General features: G+C 35.9%; 1 long non-coding RNA gene across 1 annotated transcript; it reads right to left on the bottom strand.

Annotated features, from left to right (window-relative positions):
- Window positions 1-4,380: 4,380 nt before the first annotated feature.
- LOC148957847 (uncharacterized) lies at window positions 4,381-11,938 on the bottom strand. Its single transcript, XR_016145012.1, has 2 exons — window positions 11,636-11,938; window positions 4,381-11,310 (listed from the first exon to the last, which is right to left on the bottom strand). It is a non-coding gene; the product is annotated as an uncharacterized LOC148957847 (long non-coding RNA).
- Window positions 11,939-15,816: the final 3,878 nt, after the last annotated feature.

Genomic DNA, 15,816 nt, shown 5'->3' with positions numbered 1-15,816 from the left:
GTTGGGCAACAGATACATGGCATAGTGCTCCCAAATTTTTCCTGGCCTTTGTTTAGGCATTTTTTCAAATTGTAGTAGACCTTCCAAATCTTTAATAACAATAAAAATTTGGTTTCTACATCGGATGCTTGCAAAAAAGGATTGTCTTCCTGTCAAATTATAGGCTGCCCAATTAAACCAAAGTGCCATAATGTTGAAGAAACCTAATGAGACTAATACAAAGAATGCCTCATTTCTTTTGTCAAGAACAAAATTATGTTTTTATATGTTAGCTTCAGATCAGAGACAATGTGCCACTCAGTGGCGGGTCCTGTGTGAATAGCACAAAGAAAAGCATGTCTTGATGCTTTTTGAAGCTGGATGTGCACTACACCATTCTACATCCAGTGTGAATTCTGCTTATAATATTGTATTGCATAAAGATAGGTTTCATTGGTTCCTTATCAGTAAATTTGTTTTCTTACACAAAACTTTGCCATTTTGCAAAAGAAAACTAGATATCTCTTCTGTCATTTTAAGGAGTAGAAATGCATACAAAATTGTCTTAAAGATAAAGAATGTTTACAAGTAGGCAAGTTAATATATTTTTTTGCCTTGTATATATACTCGAATATAAATAGATAAACAATGAATTCTTCAAGGAGTAAATAGCCCACACAGACAAACGAGCAGGGGTCTTTTTAGCCTGCATTGGTTTTTTTCCTAGAGAGGCCTGAAACAAAGCAAAGTTTTCTGAAGCCTCACTAACCCTCTTTAATCATTTTGCAGAAATTGCTCTAAGCCTATTACTTGGGGTCTGTGGCCTCTAATTCCAACTTCCAACTTAGTACTAATGCCTTAAATGTAACAATCAATATGTATATGCAATTAAATTTAACAGCTTATTGCATTAACTGGAAAGATTATTGATATGAAGACCTATAAGGTTTATTTTAGAAATTACGCAAGATGAAAAGCCAATCAGCATAACTCAGATCCCACAATTTTTCTTTTCAATTTTGCTACTTACACGACAGTTTAGAAATTGTTAAATTTAGCAAGCCATGTTTTTACCTGTGCTTTTTTTAGTATACATATCTTTTGACAGCTTTTGGCAGACAGCTTGAAATGACAGATACCATAAAAGTGTCTGTAATAATGCAGCTTTGTCTAGGAATATCGTTTCAGAGTTGCTTAATAGACAAATGATCCAAGCATGCTGATTTTTTCCATTACCCACCCTAATTTTCTATTTTAGCAATCTTTTCACAAAGCTCTAACTTAAAGGAGAATAGGGGAAATTTACATGGTAGTAAAATATTCTTTTTTATGGTTATCTGAACACTTGATGAATCAAAGCTTCATGTACTCAAATTCTCATTTTGACTAAGCCAGGGAACTTGTTTGCAATGCTGTAGATGGGACTTTTAGCTAGGGCACCTGTTTACAATGCTGTCAAACATTGACGTACACTTACCTGTAGAAATATCCAAGCATGGATGTTATTAATAAAAATTAAGCTAAGAAAATGAATAGGGAATTTTCTGTTTGAATGATATTTCTGAAAGGTAAGAGAAAGATGTAAAAAAGTAATGTAGTATGGCCTGTTATAGAAGTTCTTTATGAGTTTATAAGTTGAAGGTGAGAAGTTTACGAGATGGTATTATGCACTCAATCAATTTAGAAATGTGTGTCATTCGACTAAGTTTTTTAAGTTCATTAAGTTCTGTAAATAGTTTTTGAAATCAGAATAGTGTAAAACTGGCCTATTAATGTAGTGATGACAATGTTAGCATGGTACTGACAACCTAAACCCATCTGTAAGTTAGGAAAATTTTGTGGAATCTGAGAAGATTGTTGTGTCTCCAATGCTTATGCGAGTAGGCTTACGTCCAACAAAATGAATAGGTTTTCCTGTTAACCTTTAAATAGCAAAATACTTATTTACTTCACATTTCAAAGAGGGGCCAGTCAGTAGTGTTCCAGACACACTAAACTAAAGAGTCAAGATAAGCCATGCAATTTTGAATTGCAATTTTTACAGATTTTTTGGCTTGCCAGTGATTCAAGCTAGTCTAGCCCACATGCTGACCATGAGTGTATTTGTGTTACCTTTTAAATTGTCAGTGCCCAATGTTGAACTAGATAATAGAAGGGGGTGATCTAGAAATTTCTTTTGGGGTCTGACACATTACCACAAGGTTTTTTTTGATTGTCTGTTTTTTCATCCTTCCTGCTTGTCCAAAGTTTTCTTTGCATTCACATATGTAACTCTGCTAAATGAATATGTTGTGCCATGATAAAAAAACTCTTTTTCATTATGAAAAGCGATTTTCACTTCTTTCGGGAATGAGAGAAAATATTCTTGTTTGGGGGAAAGAACTCAGAGCAATTAAAAGTAAGGTTAATCTTCTCCCTCATTAAATTTCCCTCACTTTTCCCTAATTATTTATATTACTTAGTTCCATTCCCTGACTAGATTCTCAATTATGCAATGAGATTTACTATTCATTTTAACTACAGAATTTTTTTAAAACCAAACCAACAGCTATTATTAGCATAATAATTCCAATTGTTACTTTTCATTTAAGTTATTGTCTTGAAAACAGCTACCTTTATATATGTGCTTAGAATTGTTTGCAGAAGGCATTTACAATTTTTCATTACTAGTCATACATTTTTTGCAAGTTTGAATGATTCTGTAATAATGCCAATATTTTAGGTTGAATAAGAGAAAGGAAACCTGGCTAGATGAAGTATAAAGCTTGTCACATGAGGACCTTGGTTGATCTGGGATGTTAAAGAAAAGAAGGACTTGGAGTAGTGTTTTAGTAAGTAGTGTCGTTTTTATAGTCAGGATTATTCTTAGAAATCCTCTAGTTGGTATGGCACAGTAAAATGTTGGAGAAATCTGGAATCATGCAAGTTTTTCAAATCCAGATGTTGATTTGCATGAATTCAATGTTCAGATTAAATAAAAGGCAGTTCCATGAAAACCAATTGATACAATTAAAGTAAGAAAAAATAACTTAAATATTGATAATTCATTTTCATTTTCAATTGAAGGGTTAATCTTGTTTGGGACTTAAATGGAAAATTTGATTTACTGTCTGCAGTTTGTTTGCATCTGAACCTTGCTTTGAACAACCGACAATATGAATCAGATCATCATCATCAACATGGCACTTTATTAGGTTTGCTGTACTCTCTTGTATTAGGTTTTCTGTATTATCTTGACATTGTATATATAATATGTATATGTTATATCCTATAGAGGCATGAACCCAAATTTATTTTGCCTTGTGTGTAGGGAGTATAAAGTCTTATAATTGGGAGTATAAATAAGATTTTGCCTTTTAAAGAGATTACTGAAGTCAAAGCAGTGTAGCAAATCTCACCCTGTGATTTTTTCTTATCGTTCCCTTAGCAGTTTCCCCCCTTGTAGGGTTTTTAAAAAAATCAAAACTTCAATTTGTTGGTGCAATGGTCTGTTGCCTTTAAGGGTAACGTTTTTGTGAACTCAGTTGGGCTTTGAATTGAGGCATTTTCCAACTTCAGATTTAAGGCAAAGAGTTTCAATAAACTCACAAAATTCTTCAAGAGTGGTATCTACACTAAGAAAATTTGTTTGAGGGTCACTATTTGAAAACTGCTTTAATTGGGCTATTTGCCTTGACTTCTTATCCCTTTAAAAGGAATTATAACCTCTACCTACATTGCACATCCCTTGGCACAAAGGTGAGCACGTGCGCCCACAATGGTCTATTGTGTACAATGTGATAAAGTTAGGGCCCTGGCTGTCCGTGAAAGAAAGATTTTTCCCTTTGCTCTCATATTCGTTTTCAGACCCCTAACAACTGACCGAGTATTGAACCCCTTTTTCAATTCAATCCTTTTTTATCCAATCTATTGGTATCGTAGGAGTGACCTTTAAAAATGACTGGATTTAGAGGCAAAACATTAAGCTCAAAAAAAGCTTAGAACCTGTCATCTCTTATTTCTACTTAAAGTCCTTTAAACTTAAAAGTTTTCTTATCACAACACAAAAGTGCCCCTAATCATTCTCAATTTTTTATGGTGTCTAAGCATTAGGTGAGAAATAACACACTCTTTTGCAAGTTTTTTTCTTTTTATCTGAAATATAATAAGTTAGGTGAAAGAAATTTTGTCACCCCTTTGTGAAACTTTTTCCTTCTCTATTAAGCGGGACAATACAGTCTTCAGTAAGTTGGCATTTAACTTGTTTGGTTTTTGGGTTTATCCAAGCACACATTCAAATTTTTCGTAATCTTTGTATTTTTCAATTATCAAAGCCTAGAAAACGACATTATTTTCTTCTTTGAAACAAACAAAAATGTTTTTAACTATTCTGCTGCTTTTGCATCAACATTTTTTTAGAAGTTTTTGTAAAATAACGCATGTATCATTATGAGATTTGAATGTATATAAAAGAGTTTTGCTCTTGCTTAATGATTCGTTTTCTGTTTAACTTTACATTCTTTGATGTTTGTTTGCCACGTTTCTATAAATCGCACAGGATTATTAATGCCTTACGTGATCCCGTGGCCCAGTGGTCGCGCGTTGACCCCTGGAGGTCAATAGGTTAGAACCCGTGGGTGCGTTTAATTTTCGTTTTACTAGAAATTTTTTCTTTTAATTCTTTAGTAGTTAAAACTTGTGAATCTGTGTGAGTCTGAAAAACCTTTAAAGTTTAGACAACTTTAGTTAAATGCATTAGTCTAGGTATCCTCAACAGATCCGGGACAGCCTTAGGTTACATGGTAATAAAATCTCTTATATTCGCAAAAAGCTGTTTTTCTGTTTAAGAAGTTCATAATTAATTCATTCCATAATTCTGAGTGCCTAGACAATTTTCAAACTCTGTTTACTTTGAAAAGGGAGTAGACTTGCGATCAATCGCTGGAAAAGTAAAATATACTCGCACTTGTTACCCTGGTTAACCAAGCGGCCTTGTGGTCCAGTGGTATTAGTGGGTGACTGCTAATGTCAAAGGTCACAAGGTCGTGGGTTCGAATCCCGACTCAAGCGCTGTTTTTCCTCCAGAAAATTCAAGCGGCAATCACATGGACAGATGGACAATGGAACAAAAGATGGACAATGGAACAATGCGAAACAATGGGAAATGCGAAAACAATGGGGTCATTCAAAAGGGGAACAAAGAGCTGGGATTCGAACAGGCGCATGCGCTTCCCGGTGGACGGTAGTCCCTGGCTCCGGATAACCGGAGCTGGGGAAGACCGCTTACCGGGGGATACCAACGGAGTCAGCAGGCTGGCCTCCGACTGAAAAGTCAGGGGGATATGCTCGTCTCCAAGATGAAAAGTAGGGGGACAGTCTGCACTCCGAGAGAAAACACAGGGGGAAGGTTCAAAATTTTTCTTCGAAAATTTTGTTACAAGTATAAAGGGTCCCCCACCCCGCCCCGCCATGCTGGGCCTCTCCCACGAAGTGCCCCAACGCCCCACCTGCACTGCAAGACCCTGATGAGCCCCAACCAGTCGTTCTTCGCTCCATCCATCCTACCATCTCTCCAGGTTGCCCTTTATCTCTAAGGTGAGAGGATTTAATTTCTCCTACACCATCTCTTCCACTGCCCGTCATTTTAACAAGTATATTGTACAACAAAGAACCAGTACCAAAACTCATCTCCTAAGGCCTAACCTAGCCTATTTCTGAGGGGTAAATCATATTGCACCATTTCTCCCCGTTGCTGCAAGACACCATTGGCTTACTGGGGGCACTGCCCTGCAAACCTAAAACAGACAACCTAACCGGCCGAAAGATCACACTGCTTTTAGGAAAAAAATTAAGAATTTTTATAAACAGTGCTAAAATGCGCACTACTTGCAGTTTGATCGGTGTGAGATGTGAGAGGTGTTGCAGACCCGTTGACCAAGACTACCAAAGCCTACCTACCAGCAACTTTGATAACTTGACTAGTAAGGCCACTGTTCACAACGTCTACGCGCCACCCAGCATTTCTCGTCATTGCCCGGTACGTGCCAAGCACACAGAAAAATCGTCCCGTTGCAGTGTTATGGACGAGGGGAAATTTGGCAGCGAATGGTCGAAAAGAGCCTAAGCGTCGGCAGTTCATCACGCAATATACTAATCATATAAAAATAAAATGGTTACCTAAAACGCGGAGAGAAATATAACTCAGTAAAAATATATTGCTAAAACAGGTTACAAAGAATACACTAAGAAATTTTTACTAACATAGCTTAATTAAAAAGTTTTAAGAAAAAAGGGCAGCAGAGGGAAGAGGGAAAAACAGGCCAATTTTAAGCCACATCATGAAAAAGAAGGTTTTTGTACTGTTTATGGATGTAAAATTTGCTTTTGAAAAAGCAGAAATGAAAGAAAAATAATTTTTAACACCCACGGATAAATATGAAAACCCTTGATGTAAGGGGGCAAACTGAATTGCGTAAAGTATTTAGTTTTTCAGAAAACCAGAACGTTTTGGATAAATATAAAAAAAGAAATACATTATTAAAATTCGAAAAACATTTGGAATTAAAAAGGTAACTTTGACAAAATTTCCGGGCTTACGAACTCTGAAATCATTGACCCTGAAAACAGTTTGAATAAAAAACTTTTCCAAAGAGGTGTATACTTTAAACAGTGTTCGCGTGTAATGTTTACCGCAAAATTAACGAAAAAGGATTGCAAGTTTTCTAATTTAGTACAGAAACCAGCGCCAAAAATTAGACCGGAATTTTTTTGAAAAATAGGAAAAACATTAATTGGTTTTAAAAATGTTGAGGAAAAGAAAAGGTATAAGATGAGAAAGAAACTAGTTACAGTTGAAATAAAAATATTATTAAAAAGGGCTAGTTAGAATAAATTGCTATATTATACAAACAAATATAATTATATGCCTACGTAGTGAATTTAGAGTAGATTAATTTAAGTTTGAGTTGTTTAATGATTAGAGATATCATCTAGTGCTACAATTTTTTATCTATTCATGCATGTTTGAACATAGTTTGATCAAAAGACTACCTTGCCGAAAAACCTCCTGTCCTGAAAAAATACCAAATTTGATCTTAAAAATAGTAATTAGCTAGTTATTCTGGACTTATAAATTAGATAAACATCAATGAATTTTGTAGTTTTATATTAACTTGAGTCTATTACTTGCGAATATTGTAAAGAAAAAACCTAGTTCACCAATTATAATCATTATTTCGAGTACAATTACAAAATATTATCAAATTATCAATAATATTATCAATTCTTAGATCTTTATATCAATTTTATGGTAAGTAAAAGGGATACATCAAGGAAATTCCCGCCCCAATAATTGTATTACGTATCAAATTACTTTCAACAACATAATTCGCTCTTATTTAACGTTATTATTATTATTATTATTATCAGTATTTTTGATTTATATCTTTAGTTGCATTTTACGCGATTAATCTAAATAAAAGTTTAAAAAACGATAACTCGACTAAACAAACGATTAAATTAGTTATTATTGTAACTTAAAATAATTGCTAATACATAATTACTTAATTATTTAACCCTATAAAATGCAAAGAAAAATCCTTACTCTAATAAATGATAAAAGGCGCACATAAACGTGATGAACTGCAAGGTTACCTATTCAACAGAACGTTTCGCCGTACCCTTGACCGATAGGGTAAATTAAATAATAATAAAAAGAACTACATATACAAAAAACCCTCGCACCCGACTAGAGAGCCAGGACGGATCAGAAATTGCTATCCTTACAACACAACCCCGATCAACACTTTTAGTTGCTAGATTGCAGCCTTTCGTTTCCATTGCGGCACTCCCATTCACCAAGACATCGTTGCAGCAAAGAGAATACTCTAATGCAATATGATTCACTCGCCGTTAAAGTTACCTATCATTGAAACAGCCACCGGAAACGTTGCCCCCACCCAGTGTTTGGAGGTAAACAAAGCTACGTATTAATGTCCCAATGATGAGTTTGGATCCTGATTAAATGTGTACAATATACAAGCAAAGATGACAAGCAATAAAAGAGATAGTGGAAGAGAGGTAATAAATCCTCTTACCTTGGAGATGAAGGACAAACTTGAAGAGATGGCAAGACACGATGAAGCGGAGAACGACCAGCTGGAGACCACCAGAATCTTGCAGCGCAGGCAGGACGTCGGAGCACTCCGCGGGAAGAGGCCCAGCACGGCGGGGCGGGGTGGGGGTGTGTCCGCACAAACATTCACTGTTCCCAATCCCTAATACAAGAATCCGTAAAGAGAATGTGCAGACACGATGCAGGTGCAATACCGTATTACAGAGCTTTCTGGCTTAGCTTTTTTTCAAAACCCATACAACAGGGTAAAACTGTGGGATCAGACGAGAAAAGCCAGGAAACCGAGAAAGTTTTGGAAAATAAGGAATAATTGAAGTTGTCTAGAGAAATGAGGATCAAAATGCCTAACGTTTGGGAAGCCAAAGACCATTTTAATAGGAAGACCGGCTTTTCTGAGACAAAAAAGAGCTCCAGGGCTGTTTTTTAAAAAAAGATTGGGCAAAATTTTGGAAACTGAAATAAATGTAGAAAATAAAAAAGGGTTGTTGAAGTTGGAACAGGTAGAAAAAGATGAAGTTAGGCCTAACTTGTTTTGGGCACACAAATATGAATTTGTAAAAGAAAAACCTTTTCTAAGATAGGGGAAAAGTTTAACACTCTCCGAGTTCTAGAAAATGATTTCTTGCAGAAAAAGGCACCTTAATCTGACGTTGACAATACGCAGCCAAAATGGATTCCTGTGGGGTAAAAGGTTTTCTTTTAAAAATAAGAAAATTTGCCTTCCAGGGTTCTTGAAGGGTTTTGTGGAATAGCCGTAAATCCGAAATTTGTGAGGCAAAGTATCAGTAGCGAAACCGTATTATAAACGGGGGCCACCCCAGCCATAGGCTCTATTCTACGGGTTTTGCACCTGCATTAAATTACTTTTTTAAACAACAATTTACAACGAATTCTGGATTAAGAACTTCCTCCTATCAGCTGAATTTGAAACCCTTCATTTTTCCAAATTTCATTGGATGGATAAGAAATGGGGGATGAAAAGGGACAAAGTGACGCACGGTCCAATCACGTTCGCTCGGACAAACATGCTCTTCCGATGGAGGATAGTAGTGAGTTTCATCTTTGATGGCGTACATCCTTGCTTCCTTCTATCTTTCAGACTTTTGGTTGGTGATGTAATAGAGGGGTTTGGTGCTGGGTGATGTAGAAAGTCGCATATGAAGTAGAGAAGAAAGCATTTTGGAGACAGTGTTGTAGAAAAACAAAAGACATAAACCTGAAATAAATAAGCTAGAGCCCGGGAAACATGACATTCTTGTAATCAAAGACATTAGAGGGAATACTAATGAACACAAAAGAAATTGCCCTGCCCAAACCCCGTCTTGTTTGAGGGAGATTTTCAACCCTTGAAAAAATTTTGAAACAAATTTTGAAAAGAGAACTCTGTATAATAACTGAATGAAACCTTTCCTGAATCAGGGGAAATAAGCATATCGAAGCATTTTGGTAGAAAAAAGTAGGTATTAGGGCCAAAGGGAAAATTTGGAACATTGGAAAGAAATATTCGCACCTAACTTCAACGTGAGAAATGAACGAAATGTTAATAAATCTCATATGTTTGGTGAACACTTGCTTTTCTTTAGACATCAATAGGACGCGTAAATACCAATTGGACAAGTATGTTGAATCTTATTGTACCAAAAACTTAAGGGGCAAGAAATAATAGAAAGAAAGATGGAAGGAAATACGAGTAAGAAAAGACTAAAAGAATTATAGTTTGATATCAGAGAGAGAGTTGAAGAGAGGGTGTATATGAATTGACCATCCTTTGAACAAGTGGTCCTTAGTCCATGTTGCCTTTGTCCGTTCACCAGTTCTAGGTGCCATTCTTGTTGCTGTCCAAAATTGCTCTCACGACCCTTCTGTTAACATCCCTGGGGAAGAATTCTTTCACGACTTCCTTATATTTTCCAAACTGAAATCTGATTGTAAATGGCGGGTGTCTGTCCAGCTGCAAGGCATACATTGGTTTCGTAACATCAGTGTAACATCTTTGATCCAGTTTGAAGCACAGGCACCAGGCTACAGGCACATGACGTCACAGCAATTTAGCCTAAAGACTTGAGGGTCCCATCCCTTTAAAGCGAAATTCAGCTGGCTGGTAGGAAGTTCTAAGTTGGTCATTTAAGCAGCTTTTCCTTACTTACTACAATTTTTCTTCTTTGCAAAATAGTTCATGATCCTAAATTCAAACTTAATCATGATATTTGTCTTTGCAAATAAAGATTGTTGATTCTTATCCTTATTATTATCCTATTGAAAACGATCTAGAAAAAACATCGAAGTAAGAGTCAGGGTTGTAGATAGGAAATGGATGTAAGGAAACAGTTCTAATAAATTAAGGTGCCTAAATTCTTAATGCAAGCGCGGAACCTATGATACGGTTATACAAATTTCCTTCATTTTTGCTTAAGTATTTTCCAGCTGATAAAGCAAAAATAGTGATAGGCTAGGTGGTTAGCAAAATATTTTTTAACTCCCTTAAAAACTTTTCCAATAAGTAAACTAAGAATTGTTTTAGGGAAAACTTTTTGGTATGAAGCACAAGCAGTTATCATTTTCAGAAATATTTAAATTAGAAATTATGTTAACTATAGAGCCTTTTCGCACCTTAGCCTCATCTTAACTAGACCTTAAAATTGAAAAAGACATGGTTGGGCTTAAGAAAAAGCTGCTCAAACGACCTTTCCCCTATGACATGGTGGAGAAAAAATACAGTAAATGCTGGCAAGCATATTTAAACAGAGTGAACCAACAGTTGCCTATCACTGTTCAATACTGAAAGTGTCGATACATGCACAAAGACATTCCAGTAACCGCTTTACCTTGCCCAACGTGAAAACCTACGCGCTTTAGATCCTTCAAATGACCCTTTACACGCTTACTTCTCCAAATGCGCAACAGAATGGAACTTTTTGTAAAGTATCAAAATGCCATCAAGCAAACCCACTGGGAAAAAATCAAAATTTGCTCTAATGAGCGTTTTGCAACCAATAACTTGCCAGCAAATACTGAATTTCTAATCCATTCACAATCTTTTTTGTATACATGTAAGACTTTAATAACAATCTTCCGTTTTCTCAAGAGTACTTCAGTCCATCTTCACTGCTCATCTTCTTGTGAACATCTTCTTGTGAACATCTTCTTGTGCACCATCTTCTTGTGCACCTTCTTCTTGTGCATCTTCGTTCATGACTTTGTAGACCAAATGTTGTAGGCTAAAATTTAAAAAGGATGCAATGAAGATTGTAAGAAATGGACATCTACAATAAACAGAGACATGTAAAATTATCAAAACACTCGCAAGAAAATGTCAAGGGTCATAAAGTAATGTGAAAGCCAATTTGTAACTCACTACTGAACAATAAAAAAAAGAGTCATTCTTTGCAACAAAATCAACTAAAAACAGAAGCCTCAAAGATTTACAGTTTTCTACCAATTATTTCCTCTAGGTCAAATATCGTAGCTTTTGTGTACCGTTGTGAGTGCCAACTTATTTGACACAGTGCACTTCTCATTGAAAAAATAATAGCAAGTAATTACCGTTGAATCTCTCCTGGAATAGTTCTTCAAAGCAGTAAACGATCAGGCAGACAGGCTTCAAGTCAATTTTGATAAAAACCTGGCTTCATCTTCTCTGTGCAACGATCTTATGACTGGTTGGTCCATGCTTTACCTTTCTACAATCTTGCAAAAATCTTTGGCCATGCTACAGCAGACCATAACCAACTTCAAGACTATTTTGGCAAAAAGTTAGCTACATCTTCTCTGTGCAACGATCAACTGACTGGTTGGTCCATGCTTTACCTTTCCACAATCTTGCAAAAATCTTTGGCCATGCTACAGCAGACCATAACCAACTTCAAGACAATTTTGGCAAAAAGTTAGCTACATTTTCTCTGTGCAATGATCAACTGACTGGTTGCTCCATGCTTTACCTTTCAACAATCTTGCAAAAATCTTTGGCCATGCTACAGCAGACCATAACCAACTTCAAGACAATTTTGGCAAAAAGTTAGCTACATTTTCTCTGTGCAATGATCAACTGACTGGTTGCTCCATGCTTTACCTTTCAACAATCTTGCAAAAATCTTTGGCCATGCCACAGTAGATCATAACCAACTTCAAGACAATTTTCGCAAAAAGTTAGCTACATCTTCTCTGTGCAACGATCAACTGACTGGTTGCTCCATGCTTTACCTTTCCACAATCTTGCAAAAATCTTTGGCCATGCCACAGTAGACCATAACCAACTTAAGGGCATATTTTGACACCTTTAGTAACATGCAAAAGATCTTTGTCCATCTCTGCAAATAAAAAACACCAAAATATACTTTCCAAAGACTAAAATACATATGCAAGAACCAGATAAATTTATTATTCTGATAGCTACAAATAAATTTGTCATATACAATAAACAGAGAGATATTAAATAATCAAAACCCCGCAAGAAAACAGAATATAATAGCCAAACTTCATTTTTCAACAATAAAAAAAAAAGAGACAGTTTTTGCAACAAAAATCAACTCGAAAGAGAAGCCTTACAAATTTACAGTTTTCTACCAATTATTTCCTCTAGGGCAAATATCGTAGCTTTTGTGTACCGTTGTGAGTGCGAACTTCTTTTACACAGTGCACTTCTCATTGAAAAAAAATAGCAACTAATTACCGTTGAATCTCTCCTGGAATAGTTCTTCAAAGCAGTAAACGATCAGGCAGACAGGCTTCAAGTCAATTTTGATTAAAACTTGGCTTGATCTTCAATGTGCAACGATCCTATGACTGGTTGGTCCATGCTTTACCTTTCTACAATCTTGCAAAAATCTTTGGCCATGCTACAGCAGACCATAACCAACTTCAAGACTATTTTGGCAAAAAGTTAGCTACATCTCTCTGTGCAACGATTAACTGACTGGTTGCTCCATGCTTTGCCTTTCAACAATCTTGCAAAAATCTTTGGCCATGCCACAGCAGACCATAACAGACTTCAAGACTATTTTGGCAAAAAGTTAGCTACATCTTCTCTGTGCAACGATCAACTGACTGGTTGGTCCATGCTTTACCTTTCTACAATCTTGCAAAAATCTTTGGCCATGCCACAGCATACCATAACCAACTTCAAGACAATTTTGGCAAAAAGTTAGTTACATCTCTCTGTGCAACGATCAACTGACTGGTTGCTCCATGCTTTACCTTTCCACAATCTTGCAAAAATCTTTGGCCATGCCACAGTAGACCATAACCAACTTAAGGGCATATTTTGACACCTTTAGTAACATGCAAAAGATCTTTGTCCATCTCTGCAAATAAAAAACACCAAAATATACTTTCCAAAGACTAAAATACATATGCAAGAACCAGATAAATTTATTATTCTGATAGCTACAAATAAATTTGTCATTTACAATAAACAGAGAAATATTAAATGATCAAAACCCCGCAAGAAAACAGAATATAATAGCCAAACTTAATTTTTCAACAATAAAAAACAAGAGACAATTTTTGCAACAAAAATCAACTCGAAAGAGAAGCCTTAAAAATTTACAGTTTTCTACCAATTATTTCCTCTAGGACAAGTATCGTAGCTTTGGTGTAACCTTGTGAGTGCAAACCTCTTTGACACAGTGCATTTCTCATTGAAAAAAATAGCAAGCTATTACCGTTGAATCTCTCCTGGAATAGTTCTTCAAAGCAGTAAACGATCAGACAGACAGGCTTCAAGTCAATTTTGAAAAAACTTGGCTTCATCTTCTCTGTGCAACGATCCTATGACTGGTTGGTCCATGCTTTACCTTTCTACAATCTTGCAAAAATCTTTGGCCATGCTACAGCAGACCATAACCAACTTCAAGACTATTTTGGCAAAAAGTTAGCTACATCTCTCTGTGCAACGATTAACTGACTGGTTGCTCCACGCTTTACCTTTCCACAATCTTGCAAAAATCTTTGGCCATGCAACAGTAGACCATAACCAACTTAAGGGCATATTTTGACACCTTTAGTAACATGCAAAAGATCTTTGTCCATCTCTGCAAATAAAAAACACCAAAATATACTTTCCAAAGACTAAAATACATATGCAAGAACCAGATAAATTTATTATTCTGATAGCTACAAATAAATTTGTCATTTACAATAAACAGAGAAATATTAAATGATCAAAACCCCGCAAGAAAACAGAATATAATAGCCAAACTTAATTTTTCAACAATAAAAAACAAGAGACAATTTTTGCAACAAAAATCAACTCGAAAGAGAAGCCTTACAAATTTACAGTTTTCTACCAATTATTTCCTCTAGGGCAAATATCGTAGCTTTTGTGTACCGTTGTGAGTGCGAACTTCTTTTACACAGTGCACTTCTCATTGAAAAAAATAGCAACTAATTACCGTCGAATCTCTCCTGGAATAGTTCTTCAAAGCAGTAAACGATCAGGCAGACAGGCTTCAAGTCAATTTTGATTAAAACTTGGCTTGATCTTCTAAGTGCAACGATCCTATGACTGGTTGGTCCATGCTTTACCTTTCTACAATCTTGCAAAAATCTTTGGCCATGCTACAGCAGACCATAACCAACTTCAAGACTATTTTGGCAAAAAGTTAGCTACATCTCTCTGTGCAACGATTAACTGACTGGTTGCTCCATGCTTTGCCTTTCAACAATCTTGCAAAAATCTTTCGCCATGCCACAGCAGACCATAACAGACTTCAAGACTATTTTGGCAAAAAGTTAGCTACATCTTCTCTGTGCAACGATCAACTGACTGGTTGGTCCATGCTTTACCTTTCTACAATCTTGCAAAAATCTTTGGCCATGCCACAGCATACCATAACCAACTTCAAGACAATTTTGGCAAAAAGTTAGCTACATTTTCTCTGTGCAATGATCAACTGACTGGTTGGTCCATGCTTTACCTTTCTACAATCTTGCAAAAATCTTTGGCCATGCCACAGCATACCATAACCAACTTCAAGACAATTTTGGCAAAAAGTTAGCTACATCTTCTCTGTGCAACGATCAACTGACTGGTTGGTCCATGCTTTACCTTTCAACAATCTTGCAAAAATCTTTGGCCATGCCACAGCATACCATAACCAACTTCAAGACAATTTTGGCAAAAAGTTAGCTACATCTTCTCTATGCAACGATCAAATGACTGGTTGCTCCATGCTTTACCTTTCTACAATCTTGCAAAAATCTTTGGCCATGCCACAGTAGACCATAACCAACTTCAAGACAATTTTGGCAAAAAGTTAGCTACATCTTCTCTGTGCAACGATCAACTGACTGGTTGCTCCATGCTTTACCTTTCTACAATCTTGCAAAAATCTTTGGCCATGCCACAGTAGACCATAACCAACTTAAGGGCATATTTTGACAACTTTAGTAACATGCAAAAGATCTTTGTCCATCTCTGCAAATAAAAAACACCAAAATATACTTTCCAAAGACTAAAATACATATGCAAGAACCAGATAAATTTATTATTCTGATAGCTACAAATAAATTTGTCATTTACAATAAACAGAGAAATATTAAATGATCAAAACCCCGCAAGAAAACAGAATATAATAGCCAAACTTAATTTTTCAACAATAAAAAACAAGAGACAATTTTTGCAAAAAAAATCAACTCGAAAGAGAAGCCTTAAAAATTTACAGTTTTCTACCAATTATTTCCTCTAGGACAAATATCGTAACTTTGGTGTAACCTTGTGAGTGCAA

The sequence above is a fragment of the Rhopilema esculentum genome, chromosome 20 (genome assembly GCF_057945365.1).
Source record: "Rhopilema esculentum isolate cy_ngs chromosome 20, ASM5794536v1, whole genome shotgun sequence".
Taxonomy (NCBI): Eukaryota; Metazoa; Cnidaria; class Scyphozoa; order Rhizostomeae; family Rhizostomatidae; genus Rhopilema; species Rhopilema esculentum.
Note: the sequence above shows the minus strand (reverse complement) of the source record. Positions and strands in the feature narration are given on the sequence as shown.